Raw genomic sequence first — 13,051 nt, forward strand, 5'->3', positions numbered from 1 at the left:
AATTCTGAAATGGAACTAGAATGCTAACATTACTTATGTAATATGTGAGTCCTGAGCACCATGTTGCACGTTAGTAATCTATCACCTCTTGTGACTAGGGCACAGTGGAATTTCACAGAATTCCACAGAGTTTTGATGCAACTACGCTGAATTCTGTGTAGTGCAACTCCACGAACTCCGCCCAACCTTAGTGCAGATCCTACAGCCTCACCTTTACCTGGTGCTTAATTTGAGTCCCAGTGGGGGCCTCACCGGAGTGTCAATTTTTATGATGCTCCGGCGGCGCAGGCCTCTAAATCATATCTATAAGGTGACACAAACCCACCCTGAATGGCTTTGCATGGCCTCATAGATATGGAGTAAGACAAAGAGCTACGTTGCCTTACTCTTCGTCAAGGAGGCACTCCATGGGCTTTTGGGTTGGGTTTTCACGTGCAACACCCATGGGTTTTGACACATTTCCAGATTTACAAGCATCTGAACACCTAGGAATGGTGCGCCTCCCCAGGGGAAATGCAACAAGGAGCAATAATTATTTTGCCTGATTTGTTCCTCTTTCTATGTGTGCTACATTGTGCAGCACACATAGAAAGAGGATTACACCTCCATTGATTATTTTTTTGCAGGAAGGTGCGTATGGCACTGGGCACCAATTTGTGCACCGGCAGAAAGGACAGGAATGCACCATATTTCATTAATACGGCTCATTCCTGCCCTTTCCTTTTACGAAGGGCAGTGCAGGAAACAGACTTGAAGCACTGTCCTAAGCCAAAATGTAGTAAATGAATTCCTTAGTGTTGTGGACCAGCAGTTATTTCCGGCATCAGATATTTACAGAGTGCAAGAAAGGGAAAAACACACAGGGACTCATTTACAAACCCCTGTGCATCACCGGAATGTCACTTTTATTGATGTTCCGGAAGCACATAGTGTAGTGCCATATCTACAATACCACGTAAAGCCAACCTACGTGGCCTTTCATAGCCTTGCAGATATGGTGCGAGGCAACACAGCGCAAGTCGCTGCGTTACCTCACACTGCGATGAGATGGTTTGCCATAGGTGTTACGACATAACACCAATGGCATTTGACACATTTCCAGATTTACAACATCTGGTAAACCTGGGATGTGTCAAGAGCCTACACCGCCCCAGGGGAGGCGCAACGATTAGAAATAACTTTGTTTCTTCCGTTTTTTTCCTCTTTCTATGTGTGCTGCATTCAGCCCATCAGCCCCATTAATGGTTTTTGTGCAGGAAGATGTCACTTCCAGCACCAAAACAATCATTCACACAACACGGACACCCTTGCACCATGGTGCAAGGGTGCCTGCGGTGGCGCATGGCAGCCAATTGTGCACCAGCACTGTGGAACAGGACAGGAATGCGCCACATGTCATAGATATAGCGCTAACTGCCCTTTTCTTTTCACGTAGGGCATCGCAGGAAGAAGGTTTGGGGTGCTGCCCTGTGCAAAAAGTTTGTAAATGAGGCCCAAGTTGGGAAAGAAGCAGGAAGAAACAGACAGCAAAACTGTCAGAAAGGGAGAAAGAAGGAACCTGCAAGAAAGAGAAAAAGGGACGGGGAGTGTTTTGGAGGGGATTAAAGACCAGCAGCCTTGGTATTCAGCACACTGACATTTAATTGCACCACCCCCAGATTCTGAGCAGAGCCTTTATGCACCGGCACTCTTTCACAACTCAAGCACTGCCTTTTCCTGACTCAAGAGCGGGCGTTACTCTTGTCGCCCTTATTCCCCAAGGACTGCACATAGATGCAGGTAGGTGTATTAGCTTTTATTTGCTTCTCTTAGTTCTCTCAGTGCATGCAGGCTCCTCTTTCTCCGATCCACAATACTCTCACACTGCCCCGTCCCCCTTCCCTGACCGGAAGTGGTATCCAGTGGCTACTCCTCCCTTCTTCTTGTGCAGGGTCCTCGTGCCCCTCTGCACATCACTCCGACACTTGTCATGAGCTGAAAGCAGGGATAGACTGTGGAGGTGCTAGCAGTCCAGACTAGAACCATAGGTAGCCTTACTTTAGAACTCATATGGGGTAGAACTCTGAGGTCCTCAACGCAGCAGCAGGCGATCATCCCCAAGCTTTCCCGCACCCGCATGGGTGGTCGCTCCTTCCCGTCTGTTGAACTGCCTGCCATTGCCACTCAGACAGGTGCAGGATCTACTCACCTTCAGGAAGAGGCTGAAAACCTGGCTATTTCAGCTAGAGCCAATAGCCCCTCTCTCTTTCAGTTATAGTGCCAATTTTCTGTCTTGTGGTCTTGCAGCGCCGGGACACGCTGTTGAGTAGCTGTACGCTTTATAAGTACCAATTTACATTACATTACATTACATACTCTCCCTGAATGTCACCGATATAGTGTAAAAAACAAAAGTTTTTAGCCCCCGTCTATGCCACTTGAAATTAAATGAAAAGTGGTATTTATAAAGTGCGCAGCTACTCCAACAGAGTGTCCGGTTTATGTGTTGTCCCCTATACCTCAGAATACCCTAGCCCACTATGCTGCCCTGCTGCATAATACAGCTTAGTAACACTCTGAGCATAGCGCGTGTGGTGCTCTGTGCACAAGCGGCAATAAATAAATTAAAGTAATCTTTCTTGTGCATAAGGGCTTGGCGGAAGCCAACATTTATTCAAATAGCTGGTAGTAAACCAAGATACGGCATAAAGGAAAACACAATCCACTCTATCCCTCAGACTTAACAATAGTTGTGTCTTTACTCATGACAATAAAGCATTTGTGTATTTTTCTTAGATTATGGAGCCAGAGTGAATTACCCCTCCGTCACCAAGAGACCTGCAGTGAAAGATTTGATATAAATCGAACATTTTGGTTTAGAGTCTGGAGATTTCTGACAAGCCAGAAAATCCCAAACAACAAAGAACATGGCCGCCATGTTTTCATGCTCAAACCAATCCCCATGTCCCGCTGCGGCCTCCATTCAAGAGTCAGGCACCCTCCCCATACATCACTTTAATGCTGTCATGCCAGCGCCTTCATAAGCGGCGCCAGGCAGTTTACGGCGGTAGAATAAAGTGGCATCATAAAAAGCCAGATTGGTATATGAAGCCCTGGCAGCTGGTGACTGGGAAATCAAAGCAATATCCCCATTTATTGACAATAAAATAAAATACTGTAAGAACGGCAGCCTGCAGCGAGACGACGGGGAGAGCAGCTCTGCCCTGTGTAGAGTGCTGTCTGCAGGAAGCAGGAAGGGCTTCAGAGAAGCATCACTGTTGATGGATTTGTGCATTCAAGTGCTGCTATTGATCGGCCATTCTTCTGATAATGCTCGGTGTAAATCACAGGCAAGGTTATTTACAGCGCTATTGATTTGGTGAGTTCTTGGTAAATATTTCCTTGTTGGGAAAATGCTTTGCATTCAGTTAGAATTGGGTTTGAGAGAGAAGTGAGTGTGAACCGGATGCTTGCAAATTGCATCCAGTGTTTGAGGCTTTCAGGAAGCACACATCTTCTGTCGGCCAACTAACAATCGGCCAGATTCATCAATGTAAAATCGGCTCGCAAAGGGCCAGATTCTGAGAATCCGGCCCTTCGCGAGCGCTAGTTTTGCATTTGGGATTCATCATCCCAAATGCAAAAATCGCAATTACAGAAATCGCTTAATTGCGAAGAATCGCATTTAAGGAATCTCAATTAGAGATTCCTTAAATGCTATTCATGAACCTTTTTAAAATTGCGAATTGGCAATACGGGGCCGCTATTTACCGCGAAGTGTAACTTTGTGGTAAATAGCGAAAACTTAGAAAAATGCACTTTAGTGCATTTTTCTAAGTTGTATATTACACACACACACATGTCCTTTGGACATGTGTAGGCGCAACACCTGTGTACATTTGCATTTCAGGGGTGCTACAGGGTGTCCTTTGGACACCCTGGCACCCTTGAAATCGCTTCCTTATTTGCGAGTCGCTAATTGCTAATCACAAATAAGGAATGACTCCCCATTCATTCCTATGGGCCATTCCTTATTTGCGATTATCAATTAGCGAATCGCAAATAAGGAAGCAGTAGAAATCGCATTTAATTGTGCGATTTCTACATGAATCCCGTTTTGCGAGTCTTTAATAGCGATTCCTTAATAATCACTATTAAGGACTCGCAAATCTGGACATTGATGAATGTGGGGGTAGGTCCCTGTCTTGGACTAATCTGTAGGAATTCCTGCTAATCAGGAATAGATAGGGTTTGCGGTGAAAACACAGGGGCTTATTTATGAGAGAACTGCGTCACTTTGGCACAATGTAAAGTGGTACGTGCAGAACGCAGAGCTCATAAAGGTTTATGAAGCCATGCAAAGCCACCCTGCGTGGCTTTGAGTGGCCTCAAATATCATAAATAAGGTAACACAACGCAAATCGCTGCAACGCCTTACTCTGCACCCGGGAGTCGTTCCATGGGCATTGCAGTGGGTTTTCCTAAGCAGCACCCATGGAATTTGCAGCTGCCCCAGGTTTACAATGTGAAGTAAACCTGGGGAAGCGTAATATCCATACGCCTCTAGAGGTGAGGTGTAATGAGAAGAAATATGTTCATTTTTCCTCATTTTTTCCTCTTTCCATGTGTGCTGCAGAAAGACGAAAGTGCATCTCATAGGTTTGTTTTTGTGCAGGAAGGTGCCCCCTCCTGCACAAAAGCAATCCTGCATGCAATGGAGGCACCCTTGCACCACAGTGCAACGGTGCCGACGTTAGCACAACGCTGCCAAAACGGAACCAGCGCAGGCAGAAAGGGCAAAAATGCACAGTATTGCTTAAATACAGTGCATTTCTACCCTTTCACTTTGGCATAGGGCAGCACACCAAGGTGCCTTGCTGCGCTGCCTTATGCCAACATGCCATAAATGAAATTGTAAAACATAAATGTGAAATTCCAAAATCTTGAATTATAAAATGTAGACTGGAAAACATTGACTGTCAAAATATCGTCCATACAAAGGCAGTGCTCTGTAAAAATGTTGACCTGTTCAGTCATTTTTCGGCGCTGCCCTACACCAGTTCAAAAGGATACATATGCACCATATTTACAAGATGTGGTTCATTCCTTTCCTTTCAGCCGGTGCAAAAATTGAGGCCATGCGCCAAAGCAGGTACCCTTGCACCATGGTGTCTGTGTTGTTGGCATGATTGTTTTTAAGCAGCATGGGACGCCTTCCAGCACAAAAACAATCCAGAGAGGCGCTTTCCTTGTTCTATTTGTGCTGCAGAATGCAGCACATGTGCAAAGAGGAAATAATGAGGAGAAATGTAAACATTTATCCTCGTTATGCCAGCTCTGGGTAGGCACAAGAGTTTGTCGCTACCCCAGATTTAAGCTATGTTGTAAATCCGGGAGAGTGTCAAAATCCATGGGTGTTGTGTGGGAACACCCACAGCAACACCTGGCCTTACACCTTATCCACAAGGCCATAAAAATTCACACAGAGTGGCTTTGCGTGGTCTTGTAGATATGGGCCTGCACTCTGTGCCACCAGAGCATCAAAAAAAGTGACGCTTTGGTGGCGTAAGGGGCTGGCAGATATGCCCTATTGAGTTAATTCACTATTTTAACTTCAGTTCTCTCATATTTAGGACAAAGTGCTTCATAGGAGATTTAAGTGTGCATCACAAATTTTTTAGGGGAAATATTTTGCATTGTAAATGTGTTTCACTTTACATTTTTACAGTTTGTAGCCTACATTTAAGGATTAGTGACCCACCCTATTTAGACTTCCCCACCAGGCCGGCAGGACATACTTGTCGCATATGCTTTTCTCGGCACAGCGGGCACTTTTTGCAACAAAAAAGCTAAATTTTTACCACCATGCAAATGTGCATGGAATACTGCCTACATTTTTTTTCTGTTATACATAGAAACCTCTTCACTGCGGTGAGATACCTTATATATTCCAAAATCAAAATTATCTGTTGTGGCAAGTTTACCAGTAGCATCCTTCTTTCAATCAAGTGCTAACTTTAGGGTTATGAAATAATGCACTCATTTCTGCATGATGAATTTACCTCAGCGTGGGAAATTTACCACTGGCGTAATTACTTCACCATACTTATAACAAAAGGGGTGAGAGAGAAGATGTGGATTCGTTCTCCCTAGCCAGATTATCAAAAACAAAGTGGAATCACTAATGGGTTTGAAGTGTGATAGGTGATGATTAAAAAATACCTGGCTCATGGGTTAGCTCAAAAAAGTTTTAATGGGCCCCCGAGCTGGTATTGCTAAAAAGGTGTGCAGTGAGGTTTTTAATGTATTGTGATGTACATTAACCTCCTGTGTGCGTCAACATGTTTCGGAGTCAAAAATTTCTTCAGGACGGGGTTGCACAAAATCCCCATCTTAATCATGTATGCTATAAAAACTGTATACTACAGAACAGTGAATAAAAGGCTATATTTGTACCTAATTCACGTATTTAAGGAGGTCTTTCGCCAATAGAGAAACTGCAAGAGAAGATTTATTCTCAATGCATGTTGTGCCTCATGAGCCTTATTCCGTACTGGGGACCAATCGAGCCAATATGCAACGATTACGGAGATCAGGAACTGTCTTGTTATCCCCGACGCGGCTCCGCTGGAACCATTAAAACTTTTTTGAGCTACCCCATGAGCCAGGTATTTTTTAATCATCACCTATCACACTTCAAACCCCACTACTCACTGATCACCACCACCCTACACACACCACAAATAGTCTGTGTATAAGTGCTCCCGCGTAGTCGTAGGTAGCAGCACGCCGCATCCCGTAGAGGGGTGCGAAGACCCCTAGGATGAAGCATGACACCAAGGGTCCTTTTGGTGTGTGAGGGGTATTTTAAAAACACCTAGTGTTCCCCACCATTGTAGGGACCACAGTCACCCATTAGTGGATTCCACTTTGTTTTTGGTAATTACTTCTCCTCCAGAAATATCCCCCTTACAAATTTTGGTAAACCTGCCGGTATGTATCAAGTTAAATGCCTGAAAAAGATGTCAAAATATGCTGACAGAATTTAGGGCAGGATTTATGAAGCATTTTTGAGGTAGCAAAATGGCCCAATGCGCTAAATCTGGCTATTTACAACTTCAGAAATGCATTTTGGTACGTACAAACACCAAACTACTGACACCAGTAGGTGCCGTCCCTGTGATGTCTATTATTTTTACTTGGTCGCTAACAGTGACCTACCTCATTATTATTCATGAGATAGGCTGATTTGCGACCCACCAAGAATCGCTATTTTAATATTTAAAGTTCAGTACATTAGGCTAGCGATTTTCAGATAGCGAATTAGTAAAAATCGCTATTTGGCATTCACAATTCTCAATATTGGTACATCTGGCACTTGCAGCTGTAAATACTGCATTTGCATATGAATCCTTGTTCATGGGTCATCATAACTCAGAATCTGAGGTATCTATCAACCACACCTGGTAAATCGCTTGCCTCCTTCTGCCGACTCATAGTCAGGACCTGAGCCTGTCCGTACCTTGCAGAAGCTGATCTCTGTCCTTAGCAGTGGTGCTATTAGGCCACGTGAGCTCCTCTGCAGCTCGTGGATCACCACTAGGGGTGGGCGGAATGTGTCATTCTGTCCCACGGATTTTGGTGACTCAGTGTTACCCTTGTGATTCAGAGTTTTGGCAAAAATTCCGCCAATCGCCGCATGGCGGAATTTATTCCCCACCAGGCTCCAGAAATGCGAGATTTGCCATCCCCTATATTTTAATGCGTTCAGTCACGAGCGGTCACAGTCAGACGGCTGCGTCTTGAGTAGATTTGCTGCCTCTCGAGTAAAATTTCTACTCGATCGGCAGCATAATAAACTGGAATGGCCGCTTGCTCTTGCACATCGCGTGGTGCTGCTCACGCAGATTTTTAGTGCAGCTTATGTTACAGGCGCCAAATTGCAGCACGAGCAGTTCTACATGCATATTTTCCGCCCTCTGACGGAACTCCGCGGAATCTCGCAGAGTTTGTATGTAACTCCGTAGAGGGAAAATCCGCAAGTTCCCCCCACCCCTAATCACCACAGCTCAGGAAGCCCCTGCCTGCCCTAGATTTTACAGTGGACTCCTATCAACTCTTCGGTGGCCGGTGGGGCATGCAAGGTCTGGTCCTTTCCTATAAGGACACCGCCAAAGGCACTTACCCCTGTGGTTCACTCGCTGGGGCTGCATGCACGGTGCGCCCGCTTCGCGTCACTTCTGGCGTGAGGGGAGCAGGACCAAGATACTTATCCCTGCCTCTGTGCAGGGACTTCCCCTCCTTGATCACCGCTATCAGGTTGTGTCGCATCGCAAATGGGGTGCCGGACAGATGGGTCGTGTTACCTCATGGGTGCTAGAGGCAGCGTGGGGTTCAGGTAAGTTCTTGGGTCCAGTGGGTCCTGTCCAGAATGAGTCATTCTTTCCTTACCTCCTACAGTTTGGGTGCCTTGGTCCTGCATTGTTTGCCTCCAATCGCCACTAGTTCAGAGATGGCCTATTTATTCGGATGTATGACATAACAACGCATACTTTTACAACGCATGCTTTTACAACGCAAGTATTACAACACAAACCTTTACAACGCATAGCGTTTAGGGGTGCTGGATAGTGAATAGTTTAATTTACTATTCCAACTCCAGTCCCCGTGGACACTAGGTAAGGTGTTGGATAGTAAATTAAATCTATTCCCTATCCTAGAGCGCCCCCCAGCGCAATGCGTTGTAATGGTTTTCGTTGTAAAACCTGCGTTGTAATAGCACTGCGTGGTAAAAGTTGCGTTGTAAAGGATGTTTCCCATTTATTCTGCCAAGACCAGGCCAGGTGCCTGGAGCATTCCATGAGTGTGTCCCAAAGCGGTGAGAGTGGAGCAAGGGTCCTTCCTCGAGTCCCTATAAATACTCCGTATATCTGACGTTTTCAAGCTCTGTGTTATTATGGCGACAGGCTCAGCCTACACTAGAGTAATCCATTGGATATTTCTTCCAAGCCATATATTTCAGAGTACCACCCTCATATATGTCAAATTGGCATCATCAAAAGCCTTTTCTAAATCAGTGGTTTTCATAACACATAAATCTCCATTTCCAATGCCAATAGCTTAAACTCTCACAAATTCTAGACCTATTGCATTGCAAATGCTTGTTGGTATATGAGCTACTTGTCATAGGACTGGTGTCCTGAGATTTTAGGTGCATTGTCAATACCATCTTATCAGGTTCATAAACTGGGAGTCATGATGGATTCAGACTTTTCTTTTAGGGAACATATTAAGATCACTTGTTCTACATATTTTTGTCTATTGAGTACAGTTGGAAAATACTTTCTTTTATACCTTCCTCTTCAAGAAAATACCGAATACAGGCTGTTATCTTGTTCAGAATTAAGTAACGTCGATCTTTGCATGTGGAACTACCCAAATGCATGTAAACAGAAAGGGCCATATGTATCAAAGCACAATGGGTTTGCAAACGCCAAAATTCGCAGAATTCCGGCGTTTGCGTACCCATTTTCGCTAAATGGTATGTATGATACATTTTTGGTGCAAAATAAGGAATCGCTAAATTTGCCATTCCTTATTTTGCGATTGCATTTAAGGAATTGCAAATTTTGTGATTCCTTAAATGCAATGTATCAATGAAAAGAAAACACCAAAATGCCATTAATTAATCGCAAATTACCACCAACTTCTAGTTGGTGATAAGTTGTGAATTCTTTTCAAAAATAATTTTTTTAAACATCAAAAGGTGCCATGTGACGCTCATACATGCCCTTAGAGCATGTATGTGTGCCATATGCGCACACATGTCATTTTCAGGGGTGCAGCAGGGTGTTCTTGAGACACCCCTGCACCCTTGAAAATATTCACAATTTGCGATTAGCAAATTGCTAATCGCAAATTTCCCCTTCATTCCTACGGGCCTCCTGGCCCATAGAAATGAATGGGAAATTTGCGATTAGCAATTTGATAATCTCAATTTAGGAATGTTAAGGAATCACTAAAAAGATGCGATTTCCTACATACATGCCATTTTGCGATTTCTAAATAGCGATTTCTTAAAAATCGCTATTTAGGAATCGCAAAACGGAATGTTGATACATATGGCCCTAAAGCTGCTAAGAAAATCTGCAGCAAGGCTGATCCAAGAGTTATAGAAATTGGCGCTCATCTTCAGGAGCTCTCCAAATTGCATTGGCTCCCAGTCATCAAAAGCACTGCACTTGTAAACACTGTGCCATAAAACACTCTACAACCAGGGTCAGAAAACCTACATGGCCTCGTTGCTCTCTTGGCGTCAGCCCCCATGTGCTCTTGGCATCATTTTACACATGCTCCTGTTGTCAGCCCACACATGCTTTTGGCTTCAGCCCACACTGCTCAGTGTCAGCCCAGTCATGATCTTGGCGTCAGCCCACGCGTGCTCTTGGCATCAGCCCACACGTGCTCTTAGATCCCAGCTAGCTCGCTTGGTAAAAGTTCCCAAGTTAAAGAAAATAAGAATATATGGTTGCTCCTTGGCTGTGGTGACTGCCAAAGCCTGGAACTCATTACCACCTTCCCTGCTTCCTCAACCGAAGTTGAGTACATTGGAAGCAACTTAAAACCTTCTTGTGCAATACCATTCAGTGCTCAGAACGAGGGACTAGATTGGAGCTCTCTGCTATGCTTCCTTTATATTAGTGTCAGGACACATCATTGTTATGTTCTGAACGAGTCACTGTCTCAGGTCCTTGTTCCCGAAACCTTCAAGGAGGCACTTGCCATCCCCCTCCTCAAGAAACTAGGTTCTGACACTCACACCCCAACAAATTACCACCCAATCTCTCTCCTCCCATACCTGGCAATGGTCTTGGAAGCTTACGCGACCAGATGCTCTCCGTATTCTTGGAACAGTCTGAATATCTCGACCCCCATCAAGCAGGGTTCCGCCCAGCACAATCCACAGAGGCTGTTATACTGATGGCATTGGACACTCCCCGGAAGGAGGCCGACATGAGCTCCCCACAGGCCCTGGTGCTGCTTGATCTCTCTGCGGTTTTGACACGGGTGACCATGGTATATTGGTTGATCGTGTCAGAGACGCAGGGAGCAGCCCTTGGCTGTATCAGTTCCTTCCTGGAAAATCACTCCCAGTCGGTTCGCATTGCTCAATTTACAGCTCCTAAGATAAGGACTACATGTGGAGTCCAGCAGGGTTCCTCACTATCACCCCTTCTGTTTAACCTCTATCTCCTCCCACTGATTCGAGCCTTGAAAGAGCGGAAAGTCTGCACATTTAACTACACTGATGACTTCCAACTAATATTCTCCATCAGTAACTTCCCCGATTTGGTCCGTGATTTTCAGACCTCCATGCTATTCATTAGCGGGTGGATGAACAGCAATCATTTGAAACTCAATCTGGACAAGACTGAACTAGTCTTAACAGGGGGTACCCATAAACCTTGGAGTCCTATTTGGCCAATGGAACTGGGCCAATCCCCGACCCCATTCGCCTCAGCTAAAAGTCTTGGGGTAACAATAAACTGCGATCTTACCATGAAGTCCCAAATTGGGTCAGTGATATCAACTTGCTTCCACCAGTTGGGGAAAATTAGAAAGATCAGAAGATTTCTCTCCCAGGAAGCCCTGATCCAGGTGGTTCTTGCCATGGTCATGTCCCATATTGATTACGCTAATTTCCTATACTTTGGCATTTCACTATGCTTAACAAACGTTTTCAACTGGTACAGAACCAGGCAACAAGACTGATTTTTCAGCACCCTAGGCAACAACATGTCACCGCCCTCATGAGGAAGCTGCACTGGCTCCCTATCACACAGTGATGCGGCTTCAAGGTATGTTGCCTCATCTTCAAATCCCTGAATGGAAGGAGCCCCAAATTTGTGGACAGTCTTATTCAAAGGCATTTACCCACATGCAACCTGCACTCGGCCCACAAGCACCTTCCCTTCTGTCAACTCCCTCCTTCATACTGAAGCGTCTGGGCAGCGCCAGGTTTGCCGTTCCAACTCGAAGATATTGGAATTCCCTCCCCTTTCAAATCCGATCCTGTTCAGACCTCTTGAGCTTCAGGAAGGTCCTCATGACCTGGTTATTTAGACAAGCCTACCAGTAAGCCCCCAGGGCTCCGGTACCTCTTAGAGTAGCGCCATGAAACCAGTCTGGTGTACGTGCGCTTTATACATTATGCTATGTTAACAGACTTTTAGACCGCAAACTATCACTCCGAGGAGCATCATGGCGCTAAGCTCATTGCTAGGTGAAACTGGGTACCCGATGGTGAAAGGAATTCATTAAATAAGTGCTCTGCATAGTGTGTCAGAGGCTGTGAAGATCCAATATTCTCATGAATATTAATGAGGCAGGAGATATTTTGCAACCCCCTAGGAAGGGTTGTGAATTCAGAGATGGAGGACTGCGGCAGACAGCGGGCCTCCGTTCCTGCATTCACGTTTGCCGGATGTCTGCCTTTTGTGTTTTCAAATGCAGTAACCTGCGGCGGCCATCTTTGTTACATCATTCACCAGGAGCTCGAGCTCTGGCATTGCTGCTGTGCAATGTTTGCATATTGGTACCAGTGGTGGGGCTTTTGAACATGTCTTGAAGAAGCCTCATGTCTGTCTAGATACATCTGAAGGCCATTTGCTGCTGACATCATACTTGCATCTGCCCAGCCGCGGGGCGGTAGGGGAGTACCTGCCGGGGCGGTGACGTGGGGAGGGGGAGGGGCAGGGTGGGGATAAGTAATGTATGGATAAGGGAGGTTTGCAGGTAAGTAAACATTTAAATAAATCAAACGGATTTCGTTGTGCGCACTGCATTGCATTTGGGGATGGAGTGCGTGCAACGAAATTTGTTTGGTTTATTTAAATGTTTACTTACTTGCAAACCTCCATTATCCATACATTACTAACCCCCACCCTGCCCCTCCCCCTCCCCACGTCACCGCCACGGCAGGTACTCCCCTACCGACCGCGGCTGCATCTGCCTGCTCTACAGCCAAATGTACAGCCATGTGATCCTACTCGAGAAGGTTCTGAGGCTGGGT

Source organism: Lissotriton helveticus, chromosome 10, assembly GCF_964261635.1.
Source record: "Lissotriton helveticus chromosome 10, aLisHel1.1, whole genome shotgun sequence".
Taxonomy (NCBI): Eukaryota; Metazoa; Chordata; class Amphibia; order Caudata; family Salamandridae; genus Lissotriton; species Lissotriton helveticus.